This window comes from Euphorbia lathyris, chromosome 3 (genome assembly GCF_963576675.1).
Source record: "Euphorbia lathyris chromosome 3, ddEupLath1.1, whole genome shotgun sequence".
NCBI lineage: Eukaryota > Viridiplantae > Streptophyta > Magnoliopsida > Malpighiales > Euphorbiaceae > Euphorbia > Euphorbia lathyris.
In genome coordinates, this window is record NC_088912.1 from 110166111 (window position 1) to 110191194 (window position 25084).

General features: G+C 34.0%; 1 long non-coding RNA gene across 1 annotated transcript; it reads right to left on the reverse strand.

Moving 5' to 3' along the window:
- Positions 1-12803: 12803 nt before the first annotated feature.
- On the reverse strand, positions 12804-24655 carry LOC136224617 (uncharacterized). Its single transcript, XR_010686512.1, has 4 exons — positions 24221-24655; positions 15440-15541; positions 15098-15212; positions 12804-12900 (listed from the first exon to the last, which is right to left on the reverse strand). It is a non-coding gene; the product is annotated as an uncharacterized lncRNA (long non-coding RNA).
- Positions 24656-25084: the final 429 nt, after the last annotated feature.

Genomic DNA, 25084 nt, shown 5'->3' on the forward strand with positions numbered 1-25084 from the left:
AAGAAAAACTGGATTTTGTGGGTTTTGACTTATTTTATGATATTTTCAGTTATTGGTTCAGTTTTAGTAATCAATTAAACCTAATCAATTATATACACATGTTAAGAAATGTTTTGATGTAATATTGATTTTGTTCGATTTAAACTGAACTGATAATCAAAATAAAAAATATTATAAAATACTAATCTCATTTGAACTGAAAATATTAAACAGTTTTGAACCAAAAATTATTTCCATTATGAGATGGATTTAATTAACAGTTTTAGCATACATTAAGAACCTAAATGGTAATTTTAAAAAGTTAGACACCTAATTAACTTTTAAATTAGCATAGATTTATAAGCTATAATTTAGAGGGATATAATTAGACCTTAAACCTCTTTTTCTGTATTTAATTGAGTGGTTTTGAAACATATGAATTTACACTAATTAAATTTGGCTCGAGTGGTTAAAGCCTTTGTGTTTGAGTCTTAGTTTGACGAGTGTCAAATCGAGAAAGTAGACAAACACTAAACCGAATATCTTTTCAGATGACGATTCAAAACGGTCGTCTCGCAAGATATAAAATTGTCATGGCCTCGCTGCCGTCTCATGGTGCATCAGACGACAATGGTGTTCTGTCATCTCTAGCAGCATCACTTGACATACGCTCACTTGCGCTCTTTCATCTTTTCATTGTTACGATGACGTTATTATTATTAGGAACCGACAATTAGATGTATTCTAACCATAAATTTTTTATATAGTCTGTCACTGGAGTGAGTGAAACTCAAAAACTTTTATGTATAATATGACAGAGGTTATGTTCGTATCTGTCATTGTAGTTTAGTTATGACAACTGTTTTTTTTAACTTTGTCATAGTAAGGTCATTGAGATAACAATGTATTTAGTAAGGTCATCTCTTGGCATTCATATTCCTGACAAGGCAACGACACAGAAACATAGCTATTAACAAGTAAGATTGAATATTAGGAGAAGTTAGGGTTTCCAGGTAGAAAACAATACGAACACCCAAAAACCAGTCAAAAGAAAAGGCGATAAACTGAGCAGACAAAAGCAAAATTAAGAAGAATAGAGATGAAGAGAGAGGAATAGCTTACAGCCCGGCCGCGACCACCGAGAGAGATATTGTTGAAGAGGTGACCATCAGTCATCTTTTCGGCGGGAGATTGAAATGAGTTATCAACTTCTGCGCTTCTTCCATGCTCTTTTATACATGAACAGCTCTTTGTAGTGGTAAGTCGGTTCGGTTAGAAACTGTAAGCGAGGGTAAATTACACCCATGGCCACTGAAGTTTACTCATTTTAACACTGTGGCTGGTTAACTTCAATTCTTAACGGTATGGCCAGTGAATGTTACAATTTTTTATTTCAATGATCACTCAACGCCTTAAAATCACTCTTGAAGACTCCAAATAAAAAATTCAAAAAGTTAATGATATTATAAATCATTTAGGTGTTGTTTGGTTAGAAGAAAGAATGAAATTTTTAGAGAAAGAAAGCTCCAATAAAGCTGATTTTGGAAAATAAAAAATATTGTTTCATGGTAAATGTTGTTCTGAAAAACTATAATTCTTGAATATTTTCATCATCCTCCATTTGGAGGAGTTAGTTAAAGTGGAGTGGCAATCTGCATTAAAAAGTGTAAAATTCAGTGGCTATACCGTTAAGAATTGAAATTCAGTGGCTAAATGTTAAAATAAGTAAAGTCCAGTGGGCATAAGTGTAATCTATCTAGTAAGTGGGGGTAGGTGAGTAAATTTTGAGTAATTTTTCTTAAACTCTCAAATTGGAGAGACATTGTGATACATATGTTTTTCTTCCAAAATTATCATTTTTTATTTCATTTAGGGTTAAGGTACAAAAATACCCATAACGTGTAAAATGGTGCAATTTTATCCTAACGTTGATAATTTGGGTCAATTTCAGACACTATTATAAAACACATATATTTTTGTTCCTTATTCTGCACCAATTTCATATCAATTCGTTCTAAAAAAATGATTTCATGTTTTTTATAATTTAATAATTGAATTAGAGATTAGTATTTATAAATTCAGTGAATTTTTTGAAATTTTTTGCCCAATTTTTACAAGATACAGTATATTTTTTATTGGGCCGTGAGCCTTCCTATTCTACCAAAAAAAAGTATATTTTTTATTTTTTTATATTTTTTCATATACCAACATATGTTTGTGATTTGTTACTGATAAAATGACGCACGTGTGAAATATAGATGATAAGATTCATGATCGAGAAGACAGTTTGATGAATTATTTCTCAAATTAATCCAAATTTTTAATGTTAGGGGTAAAATGACTCTTGGTTTCCAACGCTAGTAGTAAAATTGCACCAATTTTTACGTTAGGGGTAAAATTGCTCCTGACCCAAAATGTTAGGGGTATTTTTGCACCTTAACTCTTTTATTTATACAAATGAGATGATAAGTAATTTTATATATAATTACATTATTAAACCACCACTTACCTTACCTTTCATCAAAACACAACAAGTTATTTCATATAACTCACTTACTTCCCCTGAATTTTATAAGTTTTTCACCAGCTCCATAAAATTGCTTATTTGGTAACAACTAAATACAAAGATCATAATATTAACTTTCAATTCTTATCCATTCGATCTCTTAAACCTGCAAAACTAACTATTATAATAAGTTGAAAGATATGAGAAGAGAAAAAATTACCTCTTGCATAGATGGAGATGTATTTTTGGAATTTAGGTTTAAGAGGTTTTTGTATTTAGTTGTTACAAAATAAATAAGTTTAGGGAGTTGGTGAGACACTTATAAAGTTCAATGAGCTAATATACGTTTATGGACAACTTCAAAAAGTTGGTGATACGAAATAATCAAGTTCAATAAACTGGTGATACACTTGCAAAGTTTAGAGAGTCAATCTACAATTATGGACAAATTCTAGGCCAATATTTTTCTTTCATTAAGTTCTATATCGCTAAATTAAATATTTATAACTAAATTATGACTATGTTGGAAAATAAAAACATAGATGTTTTATTTTTATAAATTTATACTTCAAATTTTAAAATAGGATAAAGATTTGTCACTTCAAATTTAATGTAATCTATTTTAACTATTAATTTTAAAGAATCGATAGAAACAAAAACTTATTATGAAAGAACTTGTAAAACTCAGTCAATACAAAAAAGTCAGTTAAAAACACTGATTATCAAGATGTTAAGAGTCCAAAAGTGTAACGACCCTGTCCGAAGTGGGTGGCGCCGGGGTAGAAGACCTGAGCAAGGAGCGGCCCTAAGGGATGACGATGGGGACAGGAATGAACTGAATCCCACATCGGAAATGGAGAGAGAGTGACTGGGGCTTATTAGTGAGATGAGAATCCAATACATGCAGATGCGTTTTAAAGCCGTGAGGCCAATATGTTGGATTTGGGCTAGAGTGGACAATATCTACATGATATTGGACCAAGAAGGTGAAATGAAGTCTGGAAGGATATCACAACTACAGCTAAAACGGAAGAAAATAACACATAATTAAATTTCTAGTCATTTCATCTCTTGGCATTCATATTCCTGACAAGGCAACGACACAGAAACATAGCTATTAACAAGTAAGATTGAATATTAGGAGAAGTTAGGGTTTCCAGGTAGAAAACAATACGAACACCCAAAAACCAGTCAAAAGAAAAGGCGATAATCTGAGCAGACAAAAGCAAAATTAAGAAGAATAGAGATGAAGAGAGAGGAATAGCTTACAGCCCCGCCGCGACCACCGAGAGAGATATTGTTGAAGAGGTGACCGTCAGTCATCTTTTCGGCTGGAGATTGAAATGAATTATCAACTTTTGCGCTTCTTCCATGCTCTTTTTATACATGAACAGCTCTTTGTAGTGGTAAGTCGGTTCGGTTAGAAACTGTAAGCGAGGGTAAATTACACCCATGGCTACTGACGTTTACTTATTTTAATAATGTGGCCGGTTAATTTCAATTCTTAACAGTATGACCACTGAATGTTACAATTTTTAATATCAGTGATCACTCAACGCCTTAAAATGATCCTTGAAGACTCGAAATAATAAATTCGAAGAGTTAATGATATTATAAGGAACTTTAATTTTTGAAAATTTCGTTTTAAAGTCATTGAGGTATTGTTTGGTTAGAAGAAAGAATGAAATTTTTAGAGAAAGAAAGCTCCAATAAATGTGATTTTGGAAAATAAAAAATATGATTTCATGGTAAATGTTGTTCTGAAAAACTATAGTTCTTTAATATTTTCATTTTGAGATCTTTAACGGCCATTTGGAAGAGTTGATTAAAGGTGAGTGGCAACCTTTGTTAAAAAGTGTAAAATTTAGTGGATATACGGTTAAGAATTGAAATTCAGTGGCTAAATATTAAAATAAGTAAAGTCCAGTGGCCATGAGTGTAATTTATCTAGTAAGAGGGGTAGGTGAGTGAATTTTGAGTAATTTTTCTTAAACTCCCAAATTGGAGAGAAATTGTGATACATATGTTTTTCTTCCGAAATTATCATTTTTTATTTTATTTAGAGTTAAGGTACAAAAATGCCCCTAACGTTTTGGGTCAGGAGTAATTTTACATCTAACGTGTAAAATGGTGCAATTTTACCCGTCACGTTGATAATTTGGGCATATTCAGACACTATTATAAAACACATATATTTTTGTTCCTTATTCTGTACCAATTTCATATCAATTCGTTCTAAAAAATGATTTCATGTTTTTTATAATTTAATAATTGAATTAGAGATTAGTATTTATAAATTCAGTGAATTTTTTGAAATTTTTTGCCAAATTCTTACAAGATACAATATATTTTTATATTTTTTTATATTTTTTCACATCCCAACATATGTTTGTAATTTGTTACTGATAAAATGACGCACGTGTGAAGTGTAGATGATAAGATTCATGACCGAGAAGACAGTTTGATGAATTATTTCTCAAATTAATCCAATTTTTTAATGTTAGGTGTAAAATTACTCTTGGTTTCCAACGCTAGTGGTAAAATTGCACCATTTCTTACATTAGGGGAAAATTGCTCCTGACCCAAAATGTTAGGGGGTATTTTTGCACCTTAACCCTTTTATTTATATAAATGAGATGATAAGTAATTTTATATATAATTACATTATTAAACTACCACTTTTGTGATATTTAATGTATTTTTAGAATTTAGGTTTGATAGGTTTTTGTATTTAGTTGTTACAAAATAAATAAGTTTAGGGAGTTGGTGAGACACTTATAAAGTTGAATGAGCTAATATACTTTTATGGACAACTTCAAAGAGTTGGTGATACGAAATAATCAAGTTCAATCAACTGGTGATACACTTGTAAAGTTTAGAGAGTCAATCTACAATTATTGATAAATTCTAAGCCAATATTTTTTTTTCATTAAGTTTTATATCGCTAAATTAAATTTTTATAACTATACAAAAAATTAATATCAATTGCTGTATATTGAAGAGATTATAAATTATGACTATGTTGGAAAATAAAAACATAGATGTTTTATTTTTATAAAATAGGATAAAGAGTTGTCACTTCAAATTTAATTTAATCTATTTTGACTATTAATTTTAAAGAATTGATAGAAACAAAAAAACTTAATGACTATACAATTATTTCCAAAAGCAGACTAGCTTAACATATAAAAACATAGAAATTAGTAAATTATTTATCCAAATTAATCAAAAAGTATGCAAAAAGAAAAACCAAAATAATTTCACATAAGTGCAGAACATTTTTAAACAACTCCAACTCAGTCAATACAAAAAGTCTGTTAAAAACATTGATTATGAAGATGTTAAGAGTCCAAAAGTTACTAAATTTACCCACTGCTACTCCTAATACGAACCCGTCCTTACTGCACACCACAGATCGAAAAGGATGGTTTTCAAACCATTGACTTCACAAAACCAATTGCTCCTGGTAACTGAGTAAGTTGCACTTTTCACGAAAAGAAATTCGTAACCCATTCAGAAACGATAACAAAATAGAAGACTTTTCCGAGTTGTTATCCTAATAAGGATTTGATTCCCCCTTCTAATATAATCTAGGGTTGAACCTACCCTGTCCTGCCTGCCTGCATCTAAAGCAAGAGCAAATGTTGTTGAATTCTCCAAAATACTGTTAAGTAACGTGTCTTCTTGTTTGAAGTAGTCTTTGCTGTTAACAATAAGTGTTAAGTAACGTGTCTTCTTGTTTGAATTAGTCTTTGCTGTTAACAATAAGTTCCTAGAAACTAGGAATAAGTTAGAGTTTGATTTGGTCTTTGCTGTAATCACCTGTATATGTGGGATACGTTAGTCTCTGTTTTTGGATTTCTGATCACTGTAAAGCTATTTAAAGCTTCCTCAGTTTACATTCTAAATAACAAATACTCTTTGCATTGCGTTGCAATTTGTCTATTGTGTTCAATATTTATCATTTGGTATCAGAGCCAGAACAGGCCTGATTGAGAGAGAAAAGTGTGAGAGAAACACGAGAGAAGAGTGTGAAGAGATGGCAGAAAGCAACAATAATGGTTTTGTGCAACCAGCTATCCCAAAATTTGATGGCTTCTATGAACATTGGGCAAAATTGATGGAGAATTTCCTTCGAGCAAAGGAATTCTGGAGCCTAGTAGAAGACGGAATAACAGAGATTCCAGCAGGAAGAGAGCCATCAGAAGCAGAGTCTAAAGTTATTGCAGAACAGCAATTGAAAGACAAGAAGGTGAAGAATTATCTCTATCAAGCCATTGACAGAGAAATTATGGAAACCATTCTGAACGATGATACATCTAAGCAGATTTGGGACTCGATGAAGCAGAAATTTAAAGGGTCAACAAGGGTTAAAAGAGCACAAGTTCAAACCCTAAAAGCTGAATTCGAAATTCTGAAGATGAAAGAAGGGGAAAGTGTCAATGGCTATTTTGGAAGAACACTCTCAATTGCCAAAAGGATGAAATCATGTGGTGAAAGTCTGAAAGAAGCTGATATCACAGGAAAGATTCTTCGATCCTTAGTTCCAAAATTCAACTATGTGGTATGTTCAATTGAAGAATCAAATAATGTTGATGTTTTAACTGTGGACGAACTCCAAAGCATCCTTTTAATTCACGAACAAAGGATGAAAGGATCTGTAGAAGAAGATCAAGTATTGAAAGTTACACATGAAGACCGAAGTGGACGAGGTAGAGGCACGTTTAGAGGTCGAGGAAGAGGCAAAGGCAGATCGTTCTTTGACAAATCTGCTATTGAATGTTATACATGTCACAATTTGGGACATTTTCAGCATGAATGTCAAAATTCAGAGAAACGGGCTCACTATGCCGAGATTGATGATGAAGATGAGATGTTGTTAATGGCGCAAGTTGATCTCAAGCAAGACAAAAGGAAAGGGATCTGGTTTCTTGATTCTGGATGTTCGAACCACATGTCAGGAAACAAAGAGTGGTTCACACGACTTGATGAAGTTTTTAAGCATTCTGTTAAACTTGGGAATGATTCCAAGCTGATAGTGATGGGGAAAGGGAGTATCAAGCTCGAAGTTGGAGGCCAAATCCAAATTGTGAGTGATGTTTTTTATGTACCTGAATTGCGTAATAACCTGCTGAGCATAGGTCAATTACAAGAACGAGGAATCACCATTCTTATCAAACATGGAGTGTGCAAGTTATATCATCCGACCCGTGGTGTTATAATGAAAAGCGAAATGACAGCAAACAAAATGTTTGTAGTTATTGCAAACATTCTCATGAAATCACCTTCTTGCTTCAACGCACAAATTGAAGAATCGAGTGAAATTTGGCATCAAAGATTTGGGCATCTGAGCTATAAAAATCTAGCATTGCTGCACAACAAAGAGATGGTTCGAGGGCTGGCAAACATCAAAACCCCAACAAAAAAATGTACAAGTTGCATGATGGGAAAACAACACAGAGTAGCCATTTCAAAGAAGAGTAATTGGAGAGCCACAAAGAAATTACAGCTCATACACTCAGACATTTGCGGTCCTATTTCGCCTGCCTCCTACAGTCAAAAGAGGTACATATTAACATTCATAGATGACTTTAGTCGAAAGCTGTGGATTTATTTTCTGAACGAAAAGAGTGAAGCTTTTGTGACTTTCAAAAATTTCAAAATAATGGTGGAGAAAGAGTGTGGTTTATCAATGTGCAGCTTAAGAACAGATAGAGGAGGAGAATTCAACTCCAAAGAATTTTCAGAATTTTGCAAAACACAAGGCATAAGAAGACAACTTACTACGGCGTATACGCCTCAGCAAAACGGAGTTGCGGAGCATAAAAACCGTACAATCCTCAATATGGTGAGATGCTTGCTTGAAGAAAAACAAATGCCCAAAATTCTTTGGCCAGATGCTGCGAAGTGGACATGTCACATTCTCAATCGAAGTCCCATTGCCTTTGTGAAAAATAAAACTCCAGAAGAATGTTGGAGCGATTTGAAACCTAACATTGAATATTTCAGGGTCTTTGGCTGCATTGGAAATGTTCATGTACCTGATGCTAAGAGATTGAAGTTAGATGCAAAAAGTCAGAAATTAGTCCTAATCAGCTACAGTGTGGAGTCCAAAGGATATAAGCTGATTAATCCTTTCACAAAGAAAGTAACCATCAGCAGAGATGTCATCTTTGAAGAAGATGAAAGATGGGATTGGGCAAAAACAAAAGAGGAGACTACTGATGTACTTGATTGGGGAGAAGAATATGAAGAAGCCCACAATCAAGGAGATGAAAGTGAAGAAGAAGCAGATTTAGATGAAGAAAATACAGCAGATGTAGATGAAGACATCACCTCCAATGACGCAGAAAATTTAAGCTCCAACAGTGATGTTCCAAATTCAGCAAGTTCCAGCTCTAACTCACCGAATTCCAGCCCCAACAATACCTCTAATTCATCTTTCTCAATCAGAGAACGAAGAGCTCCTGCCTACTTAGAAGATTACACAAGTGGAGAAGGATTCTCTGAAGATGAGGTACAAAACTTTGCTCTATGTATATCTGCTGATCCCATTTTCTATGAACAAGCAGCAAAATTAAAGAAATGGAGGGATGCAATGGATCTTGAAATCGAAGCAATAAAGAAAAATCAAACTTGGGAACTTATAAAGGCTCCTTTGGAAGTGAAGGTGATAGGTGTCAAGTGGGTGTATCGAACCAAGATGAACGAAAATGGAGAGATTGACAAATGTAAAGCACGTCTCATGGCAAAAGGGTATGCTCAAGAAAAGGGAATTGACTACAATGAGGTCTTTGCACCAGTAGCACGATGGGATACTATTCACATGGTAATTGCAGTAGCAGCGAAAAATGGTTGGAAGCTGTTTCAACTAGACGTTAAAAGCGCATTTCTACACGGAGAACTCAAAGAAGACGTCTACGTCGCTCAGCCACAAGGCTATGAAGTTAAGGGAGATGAGAACAAAGTATACAAACTAAACAAAGCTCTTTATGGCTTAAAGCAAGCTCCAAGGGCGTGGTTTAGTAGAATTGAAGGATACTTCGTCAAAGAAGGGTTCGAAAGAAGCTGCTGTGATCCTACCTTGTTTGTAAAACAGGAGAACAACAAGATTCTAATTATAAGTCTCTATGTTGATGATCTTGTTTTTACAGGCAATGATTTGATTATGATACAAAATTGTAAAAACTCTATGAAGAATGAGTTCGAGATGACTGATCTAGGAGAAATGAAGTATTTCTTGGGAGTGGAAGTTCATCAAGGAGTAAATGGCATTTTCATCAGCCAGAAGAAATATGCCAGTGAAATGCTTGAAAAATTCGGGATGAAAGGGTGCAATTGAGTCAGAAATCCAATTGTTCCAGGAAACAAACTATCAAAGGAGGAGGAAGGCACTCAAGTAAATGGAACCTTGATCAAGCAGATTGTTGGAAGCTTGCTATATATGACTGTCACAATACCAGATTTGATGTACAGTGTATGTCTCATAAGCAGATTTATGTCAAAACCAATGGAGATACATATGTTAGCAGCTAAGAGAATCTTGAGATATATTCAAAGTACTACTGATTTTGGCATTGTTTACAAACGAGGCTGCACAACTGAGTTAATGGCATATGCGGACAGTGATATAGATGATCGAAAGAGTACATCAGGATATGCTTTCGTATTAAGTGGAGGAACTGTAGCTTGGGTGTCCAAGAAGCAACCTGTAGTGAGTCTGTCAACTACAGAGGCAGAATATATAGCTGCTGCCTCATGTGCGTGTCAATGTGTCTGGATGCAGAGAATTCTGAAACAAATTGAAGGTACAAAAATTGACTCTGTGAAGGTTCTCTGTGACAATTCTTCTACTATTAAACTTGCAAATAATCCGATACTTCATGGGAGAAGCAAACATATTGATGTACGATTTCATTTTTTAAGAAATCTTATAAATGATGGGTCAATTAAAATGGAATATTGTGGCACGAATGAGCAAGTTGCAGATATCATGACAAAACCGTTAAAGCTTGATCAATTTGAGAAGCTTAGAGAAGCACTTGGTGTTCGAAGCAGCTTGGGTATAAACTAACTTGTTGTAAGCAAGTTTAGTTTAGGGGAGAGTTTTGTTAAGTAACGTGTCTTCTTGTTTGAAGTAGTCTTTGCTGTTAACAATAAGTGTTAAGTAACGTGTCTTCTTGTTTGAATTAGTCTTTGCTGTTAACAATAAGTTCCTAGAAACTAGGAATAAGTTACAGTTTGATTTGGTCTTTGCTGTAATCACGTTTCCTGTATATGTGGGATGCGTTAGTCTCTGTTTTTGGATTTCTGTTCACTGTAAAGCTATTTAAAGCTTCCTCAGTTTACATTCTAAATAACAAATACTCTTTGCATTGCGTTGCAATTTGTCTATTGTGTTCAATATTTATCAAATACAACTCCAATCTAACTCAATTAAGATGTGTTCAGTGAAATACTTGAGCTGTGTATGCAGAAGTTTGTGCGAGAACCTTAACAAACTCTTCCTTCTTACTCTCATAATTGAATCTCGCAGAATTCAACAGCATTTGCTCTCGCTTTAAATCATCTGTCAACTTCTCCTTTTCCAATGTCTTCTGCTTGAGCTGATTCTCAGTTTCCATGCAGTTATCAGGTGGATTTGCTGACATGGAAGGTTTTGGAAATCTTACATCAACATCAGTCCTGCTGAACAAAAAAAATCCAGAAAGAAGAGATACCAAATGAGAAATACACACACAACATGCGCTCACACACACATGCAACTCTAAACATAGGGTATGCATGTCAAAATATGTTATTTAATAGCCAGATGCATCGCATGAAACATAAAAGATGGCCCGGTGCACTATGCGTCCGTGAGGGTCCAGGGAGGGATCCCACCATAAGGGTCTACTGGGGCAACCCTTCCACTGCCAATTTCATTGGCAAGAGGCTGCTCCTAAGACTTGAACCCGTGACCTCTCGATCACACAACAACAACGTTTACCGTTGCGCCAAGGCTCACCCTTTGGATCGACATTCTAGACAAAATACATATTTCTTTTCTTTTGTATGATAGTTGTACAAAAATTGGCGGAAGAAAAATCCATGCACCAAATATCATGAGTTGAATTTGGAAGGTTAGAGGCTAATGCTATGAACCCTATAGGTGGCCTATTATAATCGAATTATAGCACAAACATAATTCTACAATCTATCACGATTCAGAAAGACATTTCTTTCTTAGTGCATTTAAACTACCTACATGCAGAAAGCAAATTCCGAAATACCACAAAAGGAGATGCTGTAAACAATGAAATTCACCATTAGATCCAATTGGAAGACAAATGTCAATAATGAAAGCAAAACACTTACCGATTCCACAAGGAAAAGAAACCATTAGGCTTAATAATCCCTCCATCCAGTGAAATTGCTCCATCACTTTTGTAAACTTGCAGACGAGAAAAGAGGCTATAAAATAGAGTCTTTATGAGGCCATACACATCGGATACATACAACAAATTCATGTAAGCCACATGGATCATGTTAACAGCGAAACCAATAAATCCAGGTGGGCACTCGCCATTAGGCAATTTTGGCTTTAGAAGATCAAGCCTTCTTTCAGGGTCATCATCCACAAATTCACCACAGTAAGGTCTACAAGGGAAAAAAAGTTTGTAATTCAAGAGCTGAATATCAAACTTCAATAAAGAAAAGAAAGAGATACATGCCTTAAGTTTTCAAGACAAATGACAAGAAATCGACCATCCAGAGTCCGTCCGATAGTAGTACCAAAGCCTCCAATTCCATAATCACTATTTATATGGCCTTCCTTGTCATAAGTTTCAAGAGCTTTAACACCTTCGTAAGTTTTGCAAACAATTCCTAGCAAAGCCTGCAATTAAGAAAGAATAAGTAAAAGTAGATTGAAAACAGTGCAGATAACTAACAACAACTGCATTATCATGCAGCTCTTTAAAGCAAAGATCAGCGTGGCAGTAAGTACGGAGGCATTTCACTGATTGAAAATAATAAGGGCTCTTGGAATTGTGGAGTACATAGATTAACTGACTACATTAGTACAAGGAACAGTATGCTATATCAGCAAGGAAACTAATCATAAGACTTATTTCATAGAAGAGGAAGAATCTACATGTTAGATAGATAGTAAATATCAATAACAGATAACATGCAACTTCAAACTAACCTGCTAAGATTATCATCATCCACCTTGCCCAGAGTAGCAACAATACCAAGCACATCGTTAGTGAATGCGAGTTGAGGTGCATGAGTACCACGATGTGTTGTCAGCTGACACGGAATGCCTGCAGCAGAAGTTTCATGCTTTACTATTTCTGCCTCACTCTGATTGGAGGAATGGCTTTCACTTTCACCACTAGGAGGTCTTGCGGAGTGATAATTACCAAGAATAACTAAAGGAAACTTGTCAGTATAAAAAAAAATGAAAATGGAAAGAGATATTATGCATCACAAATCATTATACACATAAAATCTCCAAACAATTCTAGCATCTAAAAGTAAATCCTTTCATTCGGAAACACTGGATGGAAGTTGAGATAAAAAAACTGCTCACACTATAAGTTCTGAGCTTTGGATTGAGTTACGGGTCCTTGACTATGAAATCAAGAAGTAAATCTTCTTTTCTTTTTCGACCTAGCTTACCTATAATGAGAATTAATTTCCTGACCTCAGAATTTGTTTTTCAAATGAGGAGTACAAAAGGCAGACTTGAACTAGGACTCGTGCTCATATTATCATTCAAACTTCCTAAATAAAAATTCTAAAATAAAATCATACCCCTATTAGAATTAAAACTTCCTAAATAACAATTCTGATAATAAATTCCTACTCCTCAAGGACTAAGACTTCCTAAATAAATAACAATTATGAAACTAGTAAGTCCTAAACCTAATCAAAATAACTATTTATTATGATATAGACTAGCTACAACAGTTTTAACATTGCCTTCCCCTACAAAAATGAATGTGATCTCATGCACAAAGATGATAACTGGAGCTACTTTCACCAAAGCATCAGTTGGTGATAGGATCTTCAACATCTGGTTCTAGTAAAGGTTCATACTGATGTCCTCATGTATATGATTAGTCATAATTATAACAAATCCTCTTAGTCTTTCGTTTCTCTAAACGGTCCTTCCACTACTGGCCAACAGTCCCATCTTGATAATTTCTCTTTTTTCATATAGCCTTGGCAATTCAGCAGACTTATGCAACTCTACTTTAACCACTATTGTGCCTTTCAGCCCACTCAGGAATATTCCGACCTCCTGTTTTGCCATCGAAATGCTCATCTTCGCGTCCTTGCCGGTAGTTGTTCAAATCGTCCTAATCCTCAATTGTGCCTATCTGTTTAACTTTCACCAATTCTCCAATTGTATCATCCTGGATTGATGGTCCAAACCTCTGGATTGAAACTCTTCCAATGTCAACTGCAGTTTACCCCTCTCTTTGTGAATCATGATTCAGCACGTCCTTCAAAGCGGAAGGAAGCTAGTACCACATTTTCTTCTTCAACAGTGTGTTGATGCTTATTAAAATGCTCACACATATGCAACCAACCAGCTCAAGGGATCATATGACCCACCAAACTTAGAAAACCAGTTTCGAGAATTTTGGAAGCAGACCTCCTCTGCGGTCGTATTCTACTGTCCACCCTCCAGTCTCCTTCCTTGTTGTGATAATTTCTAGTTTGAGTACCATGGCCTCCACCTTTGGCCTGTCTCTGCAATATGAAGCTCAAAAAGGCTTCAAACTGTTTTTCCACATTACTTGATTCAGCCATAACTTGCTCTAATACCACTTTGTTAAGCTCCTGAACTTTAGATCAAATTACGGGTCCTTGAACCTTGAAATCAGGAAGTGAATCTTACTTCTTTTTCTTTCGAGCTAGTATGATGAGAATTAATTAATACAGCTCGTTAGAGAGAAACCCGGATCTTTATGATGAGAATTCCTGATCTCTGAATTTGTTTTTCAAATAGTACTTTACCAATGATAAATGGTTCCTTTCTATAATAGTACAAAAGGCAGACTTAAACTAGGATTCCTATTCTATTAGATTTAACACTTCCTAAATAAAAATTCTGAAAACAAACTCCTATCCTATTAGAATTAGAACTTCCTAAATAATAGTTCTGAAAATAAACTCCTATTTCTACTAATACTAAGACTTCCTAAATAAATGATAATTCTGAAAATAACAATTTCTAAATAAATTTACTCTGATTTAGACTAGCTACAACAGTTTCCTAACAACATCATTTTCGGTTTATATCAGCAAAAACTTTACTGAAATATTTTGTCTAATTAAATTAACTAAAACATTGAAGGAAACAGTATATACGAGTGACAGATCTAAACATTGTCACCACAGTAGTTAAAGCACCTGGAGAACCAAGAATTAAAAACAGGTGACTCAGTTGAATTTGTTAGGTAGCTACCATGCTTAAATTAAAAACCATTACACTACACAACATAAATTTGTTCCTAGATGTGCTTTTATCTAAGTGAACAGCACATGCAAATACTTCTTAGCTGAGTAATCTTCAAGAAGAACTAATCCTCGCACAAAAAATAAAATTTATCATACCTTGCAGATCAAGTATTGAGGTTTTTAATTTGTTTCGTTGACTTTTCAAAATTTTCAAGTTATCCTCATGCTGCTTGATTTTGATTCCTGCTGCTTGTAGATCATCTTGAAATTTCTGCAAATGTTACAATTTAACAATTAGTTCTTTGACCTACTTTACATTGTAAACAAGCTCCAGTAACTTAAAGGATGTCTAAAAAACGAACAAATTGCAATGTGAAATTTCTGTTTTTTTTTTTACAAATGTCAACTCCATAAAACAAAATATAAATAAGAGAAGAATTGCTTTTGAATTACACCCACATCACAACAAAATGTAAAGATGCTATGCAAACTGAAAACCTTAGAATTGTATGTGATGGATTGGGCTTGCATAGAACCACCATTTTGCATTTCATTACTTGGGATAATACTAGCTTCTTCTTTCATTAGAGCTCACAAATCCTGCGGAAACACTCTACGTAAGAATTACAGTTGAAGCAAAAGGATCGACTTAGCATTTGCAACTATGAACATATCATCTCAAAGAGCAACAAGAATATGTTCCTTACACAAATAGGTAAAGCAAGGCACATTTATATGCATCACAGTGCACCTCAAGAAATGATAAAAAGCCGACAAACAAAAACCATATTTACTAATAATAGAAAATGGTCATAGTAATCTTCTGAAATCTAAAGGTGATAAAAGTCTAAAACATATGAAGCCTCAGACATAATTTCTTTATGGTCTCACTGCATATAGTGAACAAATTAAAAGCCTTCAAAGCTTATGCTCTCAATTAATGTCCTAACTATTGGAAGATGAAGTCATCAAAATTAGCTACAAAGTTTAAAAGTTCTCTACCATTCAGAAACAAGGGCTGACAATTTAATTTCTTTGATAACAACAATGCAAGCATATACATGGCTTCTACTCTTCTAGATGTCAACCCATATTTGAAGTTTTTACATTTCAAGCTGTAAATTCCATCTTTTTATGCCTTTAACACTGTGAATGATCTAAAGCCTGGATTCATCTTAGGGCTATGGAAAACTTTCAAAATATAGTTCACTAAGTGAAGCAAAATGAAGCAGGAAAAAACAAATAGCGAAAAAGGGAAACAGAATCCAGCCACACTAATCACGAGCCTTCTTAGGGTCTCCAAATTTATCATTCTCATTTAAGCAATAATTCAAAGAAACTTCCATGATTTTCAAACAACAATCACGATGAAAAATCATTTTCCAAGCCAAGAGCATACAACTTTCACCAGAATTACAGTTCTATTATGAAGCACCGGTACCGGTAGGCTCGATACGGCAAATTTTATATATAATTAATAATATATATATATATATATATATATCATTTATAATGAAAATTCAAAAGATACATAAATATATAAATCACAAATCATATTCACAAAGTCATTATAAAAACAGAAATAATACTCTCAAGTCATTATAAAACCACAAATAACATCTATAATATTAACTAATAAGTAATTAATTCATAGCAGATCGACCAGATGAGAGGAAAAACTCGATCAAAGCAGATCCACCAGATGAGAGGGATCGACTTGAACAAAGCAATCGCGGAAGACAACTGATTGCACAGAACCACTTAACAGAAGAACTCGACCAGATGAGGGAAAAGATTTAGGAATTTCAATTTTGTTAGGGTTCAATAGATTTCGTGTCGGTATATACTAGTAATCCTGAGATTATTTCATTTTAATCCTTATATTTTTTGAGTTTAAAAAAAAAACCCTTATACTTTCGAAGTTTTTTTTATAAAAAAAACCGTAAAATATCGCCGAAGTGTCCCTGGTGTGTCCCCGCGTATCCCCTCATTTAAAGAAAAAGGGAATACTCCCAGGCGTGTCCGTACTTATCCCGCGGAATCCCCTCACCCGGAGTATCGGATACGCGTACGGTGACCTCCGGAAAGTATCAGTGCTTCATAGCAGCTCTAAGACCATCTCCAACCTAGCATCAAACCGTATGCATCAAAATACGGTCATTTATCATCAAATTTGATGCTCCATCAATTTTTTTGATGGGCATCATTTAATAAAATAATATTATTTATTTTCTTTTTCATTTATTTTATATACATAAAAACCAGAAATCAAAAATCATTTAACACTAATAATTAATCCATACAAAATCATTTAACTCTAATAATGATGAAATGGGTTGGAGTAAAAACATTGTAGCAACATCAAAACAGAGAGAGAAAATGATGAAAACATGGTTTGATGTAGTAAATTTGATGAAATGTGTTGGAGATGGTCTAAGCCTGGTTAGTTGGAAACTGAAAAGAACTGTTCATTAAACCTGAAAGGCAGTATTACCATCCATACGTGATTCAGATCAACGCGGTTAGGTGTTGACAACAACAAATTTAACTTGTCAAACTAATTTTTGTGACTCACTTATATACCAAGTAAAACAAAATTCACTTGAAATTATCTGATTATCGATTTATAAAAATCCATACAAAACAATTTTTCTTAGCAAGAGGAATTGAGTCCAATTTATATTAGAAAATTGGAATTATCCCAATAATCAAAGAAAATTAAGCAATTAAAAAGAACCAGACAAATTCCATCTTAAATTACAAAATGCACAACTGTAAAATTATGGACACTAATTTGGTCGCTCCAACAATGAGCTTACCCAGAAATATAAGTATAGAATTCCTGAGCGTTAAAGACCTAGGATGGCCAAACAAGAAGACTGTGCAAGGCAATGAACTGTGGCACTGAGGGAGAGATCCGAGTGAATTGAAGAGCATAAAATCAGGGTTTGGAGTGGATCTATGGGGTTTAAGTCAACTTCCTCTCAAATAAAAAGCTAAATAAATAATTTAAATAGTTTCTTTTTTGAAACCAAACAAAATGTTATTAAGAAATTAAGAAAGATTTATTACAAACTATAGAAACCAACAAATCATGGATAGAAAAATCACTAAAGAAACTAGCATTGGACCGAGCATGCCTAGCCATAGCATGAGTCGCTCCGTTCGCTAATCTCGAGATGAAGATCACAGAATAATTTAAATAGTTATTGAGTTTTGTCATAGTATTGTACTATTAGGTACTTGTGGTTTCCTAAATACACTACCACTATGTTTAACAGAGGTGATATACGAGGTGAGATAGGGATAAAAATTGGCTCTTTATATACGTTGTTTGTTAAAGGGGATGTACAAGGAAGGATAGATGGGTCGAACTCCAATTAATTTTATTTTTTTTAAAATTTATAATCATAATCAATGTATCTCCCACATGATTTGTTTTCATGTGCGACTAACACGTGACATTGAGTTCCCTTGCAAATAGTTCATACCATCATTTCGGCACCATGAATGATTTTATTATGGTCAAAAGCAAAACTGAAATAATTTTATGGCTTAATATATCGCTAGCTCTCTGAACTTATCCATAATAGTAGATTGGCTCCCTAAACTTTGCAAGTGTCTCATCAGCTCCCTAAACTTGCTTATTTCGTATCACGAGCTACCTAAACTTGTCCATAAAATTTATAGAAAAACCATAATACTAACTCTTATTAAAGTGCAAAAATACCCATAACGTTTTGGGACAGGAGTAATTTTACCCCTAATGTCTAAAATAGTGCAATATTGTCCATAACGTTGGAAGCCAAGAGCATTTTACCCCTAACATTGATAAATTGGGTTAATTGGAGAAATAATTCATCAAATTATCTTCTCGGTCATGAATCTTGTCATCTACACTTCACACGTGCATCATTTTATCCGTAACAAATCACAAACATATGTTGGATGTGGAAAAAAAATATACTATCTTATGTAGGAATTGGATATACCATCTTATTTCGATCTCAATCTTACAACACTAACTCTTATAATAGGTTGAAAGGCAGGGGAAGAAAAAATTACCTCACAAATAGATGAAGATGTATTTTTAGAATTTAGGTTTAATAAGTTTTCGTATTTAGTTGTTACAGAATAAGCAAATTTAGGGAACTGGTGAGTCATTTGCAAAGTTCAGGGAAGCTAATAAATTTTTATGGACAAGTTTAGGGAACTGGTGATATGAAATAAACAAGTTTAGAAAACTGGTTAGACACTTGCAAAGTTGAGAGAGTCAATCTACTATGCCTAATTTTATTGACCTATTTTAAAGCTTAATAACCAATTGACCATATAAGCTAAAAAAAAAAAGCTAAAAGACTAGTCAGACTTGCCACATATTATTTGCTTAAATATAAAAGGAATCTATACTATATGCTAAATTTGTAGTTAATAGTACTGATGTGTCATCTCTTGAAGATATCTATGGCCGACGTGGCATTTTCTTAAAATACTGTAACTCTTCTTCTTCTTCACAACTTTTCTCCTTAACTTTGCATAACATGATGATAAAGGGTTCCCAAATAATTACCCACATTCTCAATCTACCCATTCTTTATCTATTCAGATTACACGTTTTATTGGCGGATAATCCTATGTTGGTAAGCTTCAGTTTTTTCACTTTCTGGGTTGTAAATTTATCTCTGTTTTTTTTATTCAAAAATTGAATCTTTTTTATTAGGAATTGGAAGAAAATTTCTTAAAGGAATTTGAATTCAAAACACAGAAATCTGAAAACTGATCTTCTCACAGTGGAGGCGGCACCACAGTCCTTGCTTCTTCTTCACCCAGGGTAATATTTTTTTGCCTCTAAAACTGTAAAGAATGCGTTCATCAGTGGTGGCTTTGGCAATTTACTTTCAATTTAATTTTCCTTAATTCTCTAGCACGGTTCTTCCCATCATCTAATAAAATTCCTTATTCTGTAGCACCATTGTCCACTTACAATGTCATTATCTGCAGGATGCACGCAAATTTCTAGAGCCATGGTTCTCATTATGGATTGACATTATTGTGCGAAGTTCTCTTCTTATTTTGCTCATTTGTATCTAATTATCTTTTGGATTAATAACTGTAAGTCTTCCAATTTCATGTGTTAGGTAAACATAATTATTATTTTTTGGTTAATGTGACATAATTATTTAATAACACATGTTCTTTTCTGAATTGGTTGAATTTGTATGTTACTCTGGTTGGGAGAATTGATAGTTTTTTTTTTGCCTAATGTTTCTCCAGCCCCCTTAACTTGTCCAAATTGGTTATTTTACCCATCAACTTATCGAATGTCCTATTTATGTGCTTACATTAAAGAAGAAAGAAAAATTCCCACCAGACCCGGATGTGATTCGAACCCATGACCTCCCAAGGCATAGGTAAGTTCTCAACCACTAGGCTAAGAGCTTCACCACTTTATAAATAACCTCTTTATAAAGAGTACTTATAATGATTAAAACCCTTATTAGAAATTATTTACAATAATAAAAAAAACCACTTATTAAATAAGAATTACAATAATAAATATTTTTCTCATTCATTTTTTTATAATAACTAAAATTTCCCTTATTATATAAAAATGTCTTTATCACCAAAAAATATATAGTGGTTTGTAAATTATCATTTTTCACAATTAAAACATCTCAACATAAATTAATCATAAAAAACTACCATGTAATAAAGATTGATAGATCAATCATTCAATAATTACAATATATATCAAAAAAAAAGTCTTTGTAAAGTTAGTTTCATCTAGAGATAGAAAATTTCTTATTTACAAAACAAAATATCTAAAAAGTTGTTCGAAAATTTAATCTATCGATCTAGAACCAAAAAGTTGATTGATAATTTTAGTTAGTCCAAAATTTTGCTCGGTCAAGTAGCACAAGGTTGTTTCTCGCTCAAGTAGCATGTAACTTGCTCGAAAATTTAATCTATCGATCTAGAACCAAAAAGTTGAGTCAATCATGTATTTAACTTGTTTATATTAATGTTCTTGTTATTTGTATTTTTTATTCGTTCTTTCTCTTTCCAAATTTTTTGACTACTATAAAGGGATAAGAAATACCATTTTTATGGAGTTAAGAGGGTAAATAGGATCATAAGTGGTGAGAAATGTCACTTTTATGGAGTTAATGGGGTAAATAGGATATTCAATGAGTTGAGAAGGGGTAAAATGACAAATTTGGACAAGTTAAAGGGGTGAGAAATACCATTTTTATGGAGTTAAGGGGGTAAATAGGACATTCGATGAGTTGGAGGGGTAAAATGACTAATTTGGACGAGTTAAGGTGGCTGAAGAAGCATTAAGCCTTTTTTTTTGTTGACTTCTCATCATATACTTGATTCATATATGACACTTTTTATAATTTTTCTGTGGTGCCCCTAAATAATTTAAGCATGTTTTGTAATTTATATGCCATGAAAATTAATATTTTGAGGGTGACAACAACTGCTATATGGTTGTAAGACTATGACTTGTGTATGGATTTTATCCGCCTATGTGTAGTTAGCAACTTCAAAGTGGTAAGAAAAAGAAAAAGACAAAAAGGATCACAATTGATATTTATTTGAGTTATAAAGATAACATGGAGGAAGGTAAATTTCTTTTCTAATGATTGGACATATTTATAAGCAATCTGTAACATCATTTCCTACTTAAAATTTAAATGAATAGAACTTGATAATTATCTATATAGAACTTAGGGGTGGGCAAAAAAACCGGTCAAACCGGTAACCGAACCAAAAACCGATAATCCGAACCGGAAAAAGTGGTTAACTGAACCGGTGGTTTTCTTAATGGTGAAAAAAATATATAGGTACCGGTTTCAAGTTAGAGTGTTCAAAAACCGCGGTTAACGATTAACCGAACCGTTTAATAAAGGCTTAATACACAAATAACCCCCTGAACTTGTCCAAATGTTGCAACTGCCCCCTCCAACTTTCAATTGTAACAACTTACCCCTCGAACTTGTTTAATTGTAACAATTTACCCCTTAAACTTGTCCAATTGTAAAATATAACCCCAAATTGTTGACATGGACTGCAGTTGAAGAAACGCGTGAAATGCAAAATCTGCAATGCTCGTGGAGTGTGATAATCAGATCTTTGGCGTGATACGAATCCGAGAAAATGCTTTTACTGTTGCTTCAAGTACGGGCTAAAAAAAATTCCCAATTTGGGGTTATGTTTTACAATTGAACAAGTTTAAGGGGTAAGTTGTTACAATTGAAAGTTGAGGGGGACAGTTGCAACATTTGGACAAGTTTAGGGGGTTATTTGTGAATTAGGCCTTTAATAAATATAAATTTTTAAAAAAAGATATAGACCATTTGACGACGAAGGCAAGGCAAATATAAATATAAATACATAGATTATACTGCTTAGTATAAAGGGGAAAGTATAAAAAAAATGCTTGTGGTTTGTCCAATTTGCAAATAGAGGCATGTAGTTTACAAATAAAGGTATGTGGTATGTTTTATTTAGAAAACAAAGTATTAAAAATACACAATTAAGTTCTAATTGCAACCAAATACATTTTTATCTTAAAAAAATTATTCTTACATATAAGCAAAACATAACCACCGAAAAAAGCAACTTCCTAAATTGAAACAATGAATAATATTGTGGAATTTTACGTTTTTATAAGTGAAACGGATAAAAGAAGAAGAAAGGAATTTCAATTAATTGGTGCTGCTGATAAAATATCAGCTATTTATACAATTAGGAAAAGCCCTAAGGCTAATTACAATATAACTCCCTCAACTATTATTATTCTCTAACACCCCCTCTTCAAGATGAAATACTTTTCATCTTGTCTTTCACAACTGTGTTGTTACTGGGTTTATTTCCATTTGCAGTAAAAGAAGATGAAACATCAACACTTTGATACAAGTGCATTTGATTCAAGGCTGAAGCCATCTGAGCTCCTGTAAGAGGCTCTGTGAACAAATTAGCAAGCTGATTAACCGAAGTAATATACGGAGTATATAGAAATCCTGCCTCCATATATTGTCGAACAAAATGACAGTCGATTTCCACGTGCTTCATCTTCTCATGGAAAACAGGATTGGTTGCTATATATATTACAGCTTGACTGTCACAAAACAATGTGATTGGTAATTGGGGTGCAATATGAAATTCAGCCAACAAATATGTCAACCACTTCAATTCATAAGATGTAATTAACATAGCTCTATATTATGCTTCTGCAGAACTTTTGCTAACTGGCTTTGTTTCTTTGATTTCCAAGACACAAGGCAATCTCCAACAAACACACAATAGCCTGTCATCGATCGTCTAGTAACTGAACACCTACCCCAATCTGAATCATAATAGCCTCTCATTTGAGATAAATCAGAATTGTCTGTGTAATACAAACCCACCGTAAACAGTGCCCTTCAAGTATTTCACGACATGCTTGGCTGCCTCCATTTGGATACAAGTAGGAATACTCATGAACTGGCTCAATTGTTGTGTAGCAAAAGCAATATCAGGCTTGGTAAAGCCTAAATATAACAATCTCCCAACTAATCTTCTATAGCTCTCTAGTTTTTCATAGGCAGAAGATTCTTCATCTAACTTTAACCCTGTAGGGAAAGGATTATCAACACTGTGAGCTTCACTCAAACCAGCGTCCTTGATCAAATCCCTTATATATTTAGATTGTGAAATAAACAACCCTCTATCAGACCTGGCCAATTCAACACCAAGGAAAAATTTAGCCTCCTCATATCCTTTATAGTAAAACTTGCATCCAAAGATTTTTTAACTTCTTCAATTAGTATCATGGAAGTGCCAGTGATTAACACATCATCCACATAGACTATAAGTGCCAAAAAATTCCCATCTTCAGTTTGTTTGGTAAACAAGCAATAATCATGAACAGCTTTCATTATCTCCCGGCTTGCTTCAAGCCATACCAGGACTTATCAAGCCTGCAAACAAGGTTACAATTAGAATTGATATACCCCTCTAGTGGCTGCATATATAGTTCTTCTACAATAGAACCATGCAAATACGCGTTGTTGATGTCAATCTGCTGCATTGGCCAACCATTCGTAGTTGCCACCGTAAGAAACACCCTTACCGTTGTGATTTTAGTGACAAGAGAATAGCTATCATGATAATCTACACTAATTTGCTGATCATAACCTCGAGCAACTAATCTTGCTTTGCATCGATCAACTGATCCATTAAGAGCATATTTAATCTTAAAAATCCACCTGGAAGTAACTGTACGTTTACCAGGCGGCAATTGCACGATTGTCCAGGTTTTGTTTTTCTCCAAGGCTGCAATCTCTTCCGCCATAGCTTTCTCCCATTGAGGTTGTCCTTTTGCTTCTTTATAACTTCTTGGTTCATGCTCTTTACTCATAGAGAACAAAGAAGCTTGATAATGATCGTTGTATTGAATAATATTGTCATAATGAATCACTTGATTGACAACAAAATCTTGTAACCATGAAGGTTTTTGAGTGACCCTGGTAGATCTTCTTGCTAGAATTTCATTTTCAACAATTGGCATATTGTGATTAGTTGTCGGTGAGTCAGTTCTGGTAATTGCTGATGAAGGAATTTGTGGTGTATTTTCTGCTGAATAATCATCATTTTGAGCACTATGAAGAGGATCAGGAGGTTGTGAAGGCTGTGAAGAGGTGCTTGCTTCAATATCAGTGAGACCTTGATCATTATCAAGCGAAGACTAAAACAACATTGATGATGTTAATGGCCTGTCATGTACTGAAACAATAGTGTTAGATAAATAAGGAAAAATATGCTCATTGAAATGAACATCCCTGGACACACACAAACGGTGAGTTTCCATGTTATACATCTTCCATCCTTTTTGTTCAGTTGAGAGCCCAACATAGATACACTGTGTTGACCAGTCATCAAATTTCCCTCTCTGAGGATTGTTGTTCAACATATATCCTTGGCAACCAAAAATCTTCAAGTTTGTCAAACTTGGTTCTTTTCCATATAACAAAAAATGTGGAGATTTCCACTGCAATACCTTAGTCAGATAGATATAATTTGACAAACAATCCTCCTTGCTTGAGTAATGACTATGCCGCCTTTCTACCACCCCATTCTGCTGAGGTGTGTACA